This window comes from Leuresthes tenuis, unplaced genomic scaffold (assembly GCF_036924035.1).
Source record: "Leuresthes tenuis unplaced genomic scaffold, fLeuTen1.0.hap1 SCAF_6, whole genome shotgun sequence".
Taxonomy (NCBI): Eukaryota; Metazoa; Chordata; class Actinopteri; order Atheriniformes; family Atherinopsidae; genus Leuresthes; species Leuresthes tenuis.
This window is the reverse complement of record NW_027325360.1, coordinates 19,770,000-19,780,407: the sequence shown is the minus strand read 5'-3', so window position 1 is coordinate 19,780,407 and position 10,408 is coordinate 19,770,000. Positions and strand designations below refer to the sequence as shown.

The window sequence follows — 10,408 nt, the reverse complement described above, 5'->3', positions numbered from 1 at the left end:
TGGGGGGACGAGTCCTGACTGTTGTTTGTGCCTATGCGCCAAACAATAGTTCAGACTACCCACCCTTTTTGGAGTCTCTGGGGGAGGCACTGGAGAATGCTCCTACCGGAGACTCCCTCGTTCTGGTGGGGGACTTCAATGCTCACGTGGGCAATGACAGTGAGACCTGGAGGGGTGTGATTGGGAGGAACGGCCCCCCCGATCTGAATCAGAGTGGTGTTATGTTGTTGGACTTCTGTGCCAGTCATGGACTGTCCATAACGAACACCATGTTCAGGCATAAGGGTGTCCATATGTGCACTTGGCACCAGGACACCCTTGGCCGCAGTTCGATGATCGACTTTGTGGTTGTATCATCGGACTTGCGGCCGTATGTCCTGGACACTCGGGTGAAGAGAGGGGCAGAGCTGTCAACTGATCACCACCTGGTGGTGAGTTGGCTCCGCTGGTGGGGGAGGATGCCGATCAGACCTGGCAGGCCAAAACGTATTGTGAGGGTCTGCTGGGAGCGTTTGTCAGAATCCCCCGTCAGAAGGAGCCTTAACTCCCACCTCCAGCAGAGCTTCAACCATATCCCGGGGGAGGTGGGGGACATTGAGTCCGAATGGGCCATGTTCCATGACTCCATTGCCGAGGCGGCTGATGGGAGTTGTGGCCGTAAGGTGGTCGGTGCCTGTCGTGGCGGCAACCCTCGAACCCGCTGGTGGACAACAGTGGTGAGGGAAGCCGTCAAGCTGAAGAAGGAGTCCTATCGGGCCTCTTTGGCCAGTGGGACCCTGGAAGCAACTGATAGGTACCGGCAGGCCAGACGGGCTGTGGCTTTGGCGGTTGCTGAGGCAAAAACTCGGGCCTGGGAGGAGTTCGGTGAGGCCATGGAGAACGATTTCCGGACGGCCTCGAAGAGATTCTGGTCCACCATCTGGCGTCTCGGGGGGGGGGAGCGGCTCACAGTCAACACTGTGTACGGTGGAGACGGGGCTTTGCTGACCTCAACTAGGGATATTGTGAGTCGTGGGGGGAATTCTTCGAGGAACTCCTCAATCCTACCAACACGTGCTCGGAAGAGGCAGATTCGGAGAGCTCGGAGACGGGGCCTCCCATTTCTGGGGCTGAGGTTGCCGAGATGGTCAAAAAGCTCCTCGGTGGCAAGGCCCCAGGGGTGGATGAGGTCCGTACTGAGTTTCTCAAGGCTCTGGATGTTGTAGGGCTGTCTTAGCTGACATGCCTCTGCAGCATCGCGTGGACATCGGGGACAGTGCCTCTGGACTGGCAGATCAGGGTGGTGGTCCCCCTGTTTAAAAAGGGGGACCGGAGGGTGTGTTCCAACTATAGGGGTATCACACTCCTCAGCCTCCCTGGTAAGGTCTATTAGGGGGTACTGGAGAGGAGGATCCGTCGGATAATCGAGCCTCGGATTCAGGAGGTGCAGTGTGGCTTTCGTCCTGGCCGTGGAACAGTGGACCAGCTCTATAACCTCGGCAGGATCCTGGAGGATGCATGGGAGTTCGCCCAACCAGTTCTGTGGACTTGGAGAAAGCGTTCGACCGTGTCCCTCGTGGAGTCCTGTGGGGGGTGCTCCGGGAATATGGAGTGCCAGACCCCTTGATAGGGGCCGTTCGGTCTCTGTATGACTGGTGTCAGAGTTTGGTCCGCATTGCCGGCAGTAAGTCGGATACGTTTCCGGTGAGAGTTGGACTCCGTCAGGACTGCCCTTTGTCACCGATTCTGTTCCTAACTTTTATGGACAGAATTTCTAGGCGGAGCCAGGGCGTTGAGGGTGTCCGATTTGGCGACCTCAGAATCGGGTCTCTGCTTGTTGCGGATGATATGGTTCTGTTAGCATCGTCAGGCCGTGACCTTCAGCTCTCACTGGAGCGATTCGCAGCCGAGTGGGAAGCGGCTGGGATTATAATCAGCGCCTCCAAATCCGAGACTATGGTTCTCAGCCGGAAAAGGGTGGAATGCTCTCTTCAGGTCGGTAATGAGATCCTTCCCCAAGTGGAGGAGTTCAAGTATCTCGGGGTCTTGTTCACGAGTGAGGGACGAATGGAACGTGAGATTGACGGGCGGATCGGTGCGGCGTCTGCAGTATTGCGTGCTCTGCACCGACCCGTCGTTGTGAAGAAGGAGCTGAGCCAGAAGGCGAAGCTCACTATTTACTGGTCATCTCAGTTCCCATCCTCACCTATGGTCACGAGTTGTGGGTAGTGACCGAAAGAACAAGATCGCGAATACAAGCGGCCGAAATGGGTTTCCTCCACAGGGTGTCTGGGCTCTCCCTTGGAGATAGGGTGAGAAGCTCAGTCATCCGGGAGGGGCTCGGAGTAGAACCGCTGCTCCTCCACATTGAGAGGAGTCAGATGAGGTGGCTTGGGCATTTGGTTAGGATGCCCCCTGGACGCCTCCCTGGGGAGGTGTTCCGGGCACGTCCCACTGGGAGGAGACCCCGGGGAAGACCCAGGACGCGTTAGAGAGACTATGTCTCTCGGCTGGCCTGGGAACGCCTCGGGGTCCCCCCGGAAGAGCTGGAGGAAGTGGCCGGCGACAGGGACGTCTGGGTTTCTCTGCTCAAGCTGCTGCCCCTGCGACCCGACGATGGATGATGGATGGATGGATGGATGGATGGATGGATGGATGGATGGATGGATGATGAGGTTACGATTAGAAGAGCTGTACGTTTGGGGGTTGAGTCTTTGGGAGTGATTGACTGACAAATCATTGGAGGGACACAGGACACAAGAACATTAAATCATAAGTACATTTAAGCTGTGTGCACATTGTTTTGCTTCAAGCCTATTCTTATGTCAGCATAAATCCATTAGGCCATATTTTTTTAAACAGACAGTTTGCTGTGTTTGTTATCTGAGAGCATCCAGCAAGCAAATAAATAAAACCAGATAAATATATAAAAAATAAATACAATTCAAATGTATTCAACCATATTACTGATATTTATTTAGACTTTTTTATCTTTTTTCAAAAGTATGATGTTTGGGTGGCTTCTTCCACCTAAGGTCCACAATTTTTGCCAGTTTGGATCCATTCTTCCCATTTGATTACCAATCTAAATTGACAGAGCTCAACTGTGTTCTAACCAGGCCTTTAGCAAGTCAGTACATTGAGATATCTTTTGCCAAAATTCACTAGCAAGTATACATGGATGCAGCATTGCAATATCACTATGCCCGATCAAGACACTGAATCCCTCCCTCATCTAGGCTTGAGGTAATTTAATAAACTCTTACCAACATCCATTGATCCAGTCCCTTCCCACCCAAAAAGATTACTGAATTCCTGTCCATGAGGTCATTGTGAATACCAGACAGGACAAACGCTAATCGTTCAGTGTATAGAGCTACAGGTAGTCATGGTGACAGAAATTACCCTTAAAAAAACAGATTAGTTGATTATCTTTGCCCAGAAACATGTAAACAATACAATTGGATCAATACAAAACATATTTCACTGTCAGCAGTGCGAATACCTATCATCCAGGGCCACTGACGCTACTGTTTTTTGCAGTGGATCCACTCTTTCAGATGTATTCTCGGAAAATACTAATCCATATTCTTCTTGTCTTTCCTTAATATCATCAATATCCACTGAGGTAAATCAGTTGATTTAAAAGGGATATGTAAAACAGTACTTTGGGTGTATCATACAGTGTCATATCATGAGATTTTGGTATCAGATAAACGAGCATGACTGGTAAATACTTGATAAAATTACAATTACCCCTGTGCAACCCCCACAAAACTCTTTATTACGCTGAACTGAATGTATCATTAAGAAGGAAAACGGCTTACAGTCAGGTGCCAACAGCTTAGGGAAACTGAAGTTTTCCTTTGGATGGAAATGTATGATTTTAATCAGGCATTAATGACAAATCAACATTTCCTGTTATGGCTCTTTAAAAAAAACAAGACTGTAGGTGGATTTTAGTCATGGATATACTCAGAAAAATTAGCTTATAATTACCAAATTATAGGTGTATACCACTGCACCTGGTATTTTGACATGTGACAAGATGCTATCAATGCTAGCTAATTCCTTCCTGTGGCTTATTTCTTTATGATTCACATAGACTCCACTGATTCTGGTTATGAAAGAGGTGAGATTATTTATTGCAGCAAACTTTAGTTATTTTTAACATGTTTTGCAGCAGTGATATTATATTTGACATATTTTGTTTAAAAAGCTATAACTTGGGAATTGTTGAGCTCTCTTATTTATTAAAACATGGCAACTCTTTTGTAAAAGTTAATTCACAAATTAAATACATATATACTGTATTGCTCCAAACATAAGAGCTTTCTTTAACAAAGAAACGATTACTAATGAGAAGAATATTGTCCATAAAGACCTGAGTTGAAGATGTGAAGGGACAAGGGTAGTCTTTTTTTGCCAGTGTGAAAGTGGCAGCATTCTTGAGTTGGAGGGTGGCACATATCCCAGTGCAAAGTGTCCAGAATGTGTGTGTGCACATGCACATTGGGGATGCTGTGACACTGATCCCTCAGAAGGCTAAATTTATTCTAGAGTGATGGGGGCAGGTGGCTTCAGCTGGGACAGTGGGGTAGGGGTTAGGGTGGTAGTCGGCAAAGACCAGACTGGTTTCAGTTCAGGCAGAGATCGGGGGCAAATACACAGCCCAAACTGGGGTTTCAATCCAAAGCCAGCTGGTCTGGCTTTATTTCATGCAGGTCATTTACTTTGAACTGTTTGTTAGTGTTTTTAGTTTGATTTTTTTCTTCCATTTAATTTTTTCTACTATCTCTTTTTTTCCACTTTTTTAGAACTTTTTTTTTAACCATTTTGTTGAGTTGGGCCTCAGCTGGTGCTGCAGGGTGTAACTTCCTGGGGAAGCAGAGAAAAGGCACGGGTGAGTTTTCACAGTACACGTATTATTTTTCCCTTCTTGTCTGAATAGCATTCACTCAGTGGAAAACCTGTCGCTATCAGGATATCAGAGCATACTTGGCACAGCAGGTCATGGCATTTTTACCAGATTAAGCCATAATTTTGAGTTTTGAGCTTGATATGAGCTGTTCTGAAATTAATTTTGAAACACTGCTGCATAACTGTGAATTTGTGAAAGATTTCTTTGTAATGTAGCCCAACACAGAAATTACTTTACCAGTTAGAGCAAAGCCAAAAGATATAATTAAAGCATTTACTTAGAGTTTTTTTCCCCTGTCTTGACCGAGTAGAGCGTAACCAAAGAATTTCTAACAGCTGAGGAAAGAGTCAAGTCTCAGATGTTGCCAACTGCCTCTTTCAAGCAATATGGACTTATACAGTTTGGTCTCATGGCAAACTGTGAAATGCTAAGAAAACAAAGAAAAAAAACTATGACTTTCACATTAATATATTTCATTTGAAAGTTTGGCTTATGTCTCCAGTTCATTGTGTGAGTTTAGCTTACTGGTAATCGAACAAAAGGACACTTTTGGATTTTTTTATGTTGTCTGCTTAATTCAAGCCATGATGCTTTTGCAAACATTAACCATGTTGTTTTTCATTTTTAACCTTTTTTTAATACACAAGAAACCACTTTCTGAACCCAAAAGTGAAGTTTAAGATTGGACACAAAAGAACACTGGTTAGGCAGGAAGGAATCATGTCTTTTTTTTTTTAACCTGGGGGCAGTTGGCTCTCCTTTACCATTAACCACCCCCACACCACCACCAAAAAATACCAGGACTCTAGAAACTTTGACCCAGTTTACAGGAACTGCTTAGTCCTCACTTATTAGCTTTTCTGTCTCTGAATTCCATTGCTTTGATGGTCAGCGGACTTGAGGAAACGTGTTGTTTTCTTTCTCTGTAGGGTGGTGAGCGCTCTTACGCAGTTGCCTCACTGCTTTGAAACTCAGCTCATCCTGTCAGTTCACCTTACAACTCTTTCATTAGTTTAATTGTTGTTTCAGTTTCTTTGTGAGGTATGAATCATGGTTAATGTGTTTATCGACAAGTCTTGAAGACGAGTATCTATAAATATATTTATACATATGCACATGTACATTAAAGTTCTTATACACATGCACTTAATGAATACATTTTAAAAAAAAGGTTTATGTATATATATATATATATATATATATATATATATATATATAAATAAATTTAAAGGTGGAATTATTCTAATTTGTGGTAAATACTTATTCAGTGTTTGGTGGATTGAAATTTAATACAGACACCTTTTTAAGACTTCCTCTCATGCTTTTCTACGAGTTAACTGGAAGGTTAAGATTCAGCACTGAAGTAATTTACTGATGTTGTGTTTCTCTGCAGCAACTGCTGACAGAATGCATGGCATTTGTTAGTTTCCATGGTTATTTGGTGGGCACCAATGATCCAGATGCTCTTTAGTTACACAATTTGTGTCACTTTAGAAAGTGCATTTATTTATTTAGGCAAATTATAACTGAACCTAGACCAGTTACACATATGGGAACAGTTTCAATTGCAATGGCTTGCACAAGTGTATTGGTTCTGTAATAGCTTAGAACATGTTAATTTGTTCTTATTTTTCCTTTTTATTTCTTACTTTCATCTTTATCATTTAACTTTGGAAGATTTCCAGCAGTGTTACACTCTCCTGTATGATAACGCTCTTTCCCTTTACCCCCCTGAGTACCGTTAGGCCATAAAACAGTATGACGCTCTGCTGCCATAATACAATGCTTGTGCGTCGGGGCTGTCTAAGTCTACAAAACACAAGCGCTGGCACTAGGAAGCTCTTTTGATCTACAGCTAATCTCAGTTGCCTGCCTCCCCTCTGATCATGTATGAATAAGAATGAGTCGGGGGGTGATCCTGAAGGCACAAAAAGCTTTAGACTCCGCCGCTCGTCTGCTGAGCTCTTCCTTGTAGTACGGGCTTGAGCCCATGTTCACTAGGCCTCGCAATTACACATCTGAGCCGGGGAATCCTCATTTAGATACACATTATATTCCACTGTGCTTGCTTTTCTTCACAGTGAGATGTTATCAGCCACTTGTTAAGAGTGTGGGAGAAGCTTCATGGCCTTGCTGAGTGGTCTTTAGTTGGCAGAGGTCAACAGCTGCAAAAGGAACTTTTGCTGTGTCATGGCTAGTATGGCCATTCAGGACAATGGAGACTGCAGATCATTGTGCTACAAGGGAGACCTGTGGGTCAAACCCCAATATAGCCAAACCATTATCAGTTATGTACTGATCAAAAGAGTGACAATAGATAAACAAACGTACTGTGAAAGTTATTATTCATTTAAGTAAAGTCTGATCTGAATACTTTTTTTAGGTCATGGTGGCTGCATTTATAAAGATTATAGGTCATATTTTGAAGACAAATTTGTTAATCCGTAATACAGCACCAAACAGATACATCGAACAAGGGCAAATTTCTAGCTTTTCTTCCACTCAATAACAAACTTTAGTTAAAAGGATTCCAACACGGAAAAGGATACAAGTCGATATAGGTGATTTTTTGAGGGAGGATGATATGTCATCACAGCACTGAAACCACTGCCAATGTTCACCTGTGAAACCTTGGGTCTTGGCATTCATGTGAATATTACTTTGCAAACCTACCTAAACACTGATGAAGACCAAGCACCTACAAACTCCACAGATCCTAATTGCATCCAGCACCTGCAGGAACAAGTCCTATTCACAAAGGCCCAGACCTATGTTGCCCATATTGTGGTGCCAGACACCAAAGGACCCCTGTTTTCTGTTCATGTAACCATGCCTTAACCTGTAAAAGCTGCTTTGGTGGACCTACTATAAAACCGGTCAGTGTATATGAAAATTTAACTGACCACGCATCTACTGTAAATTGATGCAATCGAAAAATCATCTTTTTTCTGGGCTTGAGGCAACATATGTAGGTGTCGGAAGTTAAAAACTGACCGCCTACAGTAAATCTAAAAATCTGACATTCAGTGAGCTGTTCAAATTTGTAGGGGAAGCATACATCACTGGATATCTCTGCTTAGCTTCAACTTCAGATGACGCTGCACTTGCTGTACCTTGGAAGTGGGAAATTGAATCTCTTTTGGTCTTGCTTTTTGGTTTGCTTATAACATTAAATCTCATCATTACCTATAATGTTCAATTAACATAAAATGTAATGCTTCATCAGTACTTTGTTGCGTTATTAACCAACCAGCCTCTCTTATTTTATGTGGTGCCCGTTAATAAAGTTGGGCAGTTCAACACATGACACGCATTAGGTTGAAACTAAAACAGGGATTGATAGCGTACCAGCTGTCCATGGTGCCACTGCAGACGAGGTAAATGTAAGTAAGTGCCAACAGTTTGGTGTGTGGTGTGAGTTCTCGGGTTGATTACTTTAAACTCTCTCATATCGAGATAATACATTCCAACGATTAAATACTGAAGTCTTAAGAGAATGAGACCCTGAGGAAGACTGGGGCAGAGTTGAATGGAGTGGGTCACTCCACAACCCCAAAAATGATCCTCTGAGTGTAAAATAATGGATGAAATGGGTGCTGCCGTTCTGTCTCTGTGTTATTTTGACCAAAGTATGTCAGAAACATTTCATCAGTACCTCAGAAAATTGTGTCAGCTTGTGAAAAAACGATCAAATATATATATATATATATATATATATATATTCTTTAAGTCAGCATTTACTTTTTCATATATAAGTGGTTTGTTTTACTTATACACACTTAACACTAATACTGGAGTTTCAGACATAGCTTTTTTACTGCTTCCGGAAACACTGGTGGGCAACTCTTGCACTCAGACAAAAAAACACTGGAATCTCCCCTTTATGGGCGTAATTAGAGAAAGGGCAGCAAGAACAATGAAATAACTGTGCCTGTGTTGGAGCAGTTCATAAGGAATTACTTTCCAACCATTCAAAAGGAGGAAAAATCATTAGCAGAGAATGAGTTTCTTTTTTTCCCTCTAACAGCAATCTAGTGGAGAAAAAGAGAACATTTAGCCCTTGATATTCAGACAGAAAGCATAGCAGTTACACTGACTATTCATCTAGAAGACACAGGAAGGGAAAGCAAAACAACAGTACAGGGATAATGAGAAAAAAGGAAATTAATTAAAATTACAATAATCAAAATGTTGACATGTTGGATAAGAGTTACTAAAATTCTAATTATGTTTAAAAAGACCTTGATTTAAATTACAAATTACATTTATTGTTGGGTTTAACGGTACTTATCAAACTTTGCATGGGGAATACCACATATTAACACTTGTATTAAACCTGAGAAGGGTGCAGACCTCCCCTGCAGGCAGTACATTTTACTGCAGTGTCTGTATACAATGTGGGTATCATACGTAGCAGATGGCACACTGATGGAATCTGTCATATCTACATTGGTGATATATGTGGCATTAAAGCATTTTGATTGCAAACAAAATCAAGAAGTAGTCAATCTGCAAGTATTTGGGCATCTTTTCTTTCAATTATTCAGATGCAGATTCAATAGGAAGCACTGCCTAGTCTTTCAACAGACGTTTGTTGCTGTATGTCTACAAAAACATGGATGCATTAAATAGTATTCTAAAATGGAGAAGAAACAGGCCTGACCAACAGGACACCCAGCAGCGCAGCATCTGAGCCAGTCAGCAAAGCAGGACCACGGGGCTCTTCTTATGATGTAACAGGAGCTTCAGATAGGACAAAAGAAGAGCTTGTTGTTCAGCATGTGGCTCATCCATAATGCAGAAAAGGTGTACTGACAGAATAGTGTTGGTTAAACACAACACAGAAAAATCACAAATGCTGTGTCTTACGTGACACTGCCTGGAAAGAGGTTAATATGTAGCCATTACATTTTGGAGTCCATCTGATTTTCTTATTTTTGTCATTCAAGTTTGTATTTGAACTGTAAAGACAAGATGGCCCCAAAGAGTGGGCCAGGTATTATTATCACCAAACTATAACTATGTGGTTTACTGATTTTAATGACTGAAATATTGGAACAATGCATCTAATAATAAGTTGACTAACCTTTTTATGTTTCTTATGGCTTTACATCTAAAAAAAACAGTGTGGAAAGAATGTCACATACAAATCTGCAATGGACACTTGTTGGACCATTTATTGGCAAAATCAAAGTGTATTGTAAAGTAATCTAACTTTTTTTCTGCTTATCAAAGTGCACGGCTGCGCATAAAAATAAAAGGCATGTCTGAGATATGCTAACAGTTGAACATTTAGATACACAATCATGTTCATCAAAACATTTTTTTATTGTTTCTTTCTTTTTCCTTGTTTTTCTCTTTCAGTTTTACAAAGAGAATTTCCACAGGTGACTATGTAATGTGGTCCAAATACACATTGTAGCTTCACTGCTTTCTTGTGGAAGTATAATTACTGAGGAATATAACCCTCAGGCTGAATTTACAGAAGGGAGCCCCAACCTTCCCAGT

At 42.5% G+C, this 10,408-nt stretch overlaps 1 protein-coding gene across 13 annotated transcripts in view; it reads left to right on the top strand.

Moving 5' to 3' along the window:
* Positions 1-4,553: 4,553 nt before the first annotated feature.
* The window catches only part of mef2cb (myocyte enhancer factor 2cb), a 69,639-nt gene continuing 63,784 nt past the window's right edge, over positions 4,554-10,408 (top strand). For 6 of the 13 annotated variants that reach the window (XM_072388117.1, XM_072388116.1, XM_072388109.1 and 3 more), the window contains exon 1: positions 4,557-4,882. The gene's annotated coding sequence lies outside the window, so the exon portion shown is untranslated. Of the gene's footprint in view, positions 4,883-10,408 lie in introns of all 13 variants that reach the window. The other 7 variants (XM_072388111.1, XM_072388110.1, XM_072388115.1 and 4 more) reach the window with 4 other exon arrangements.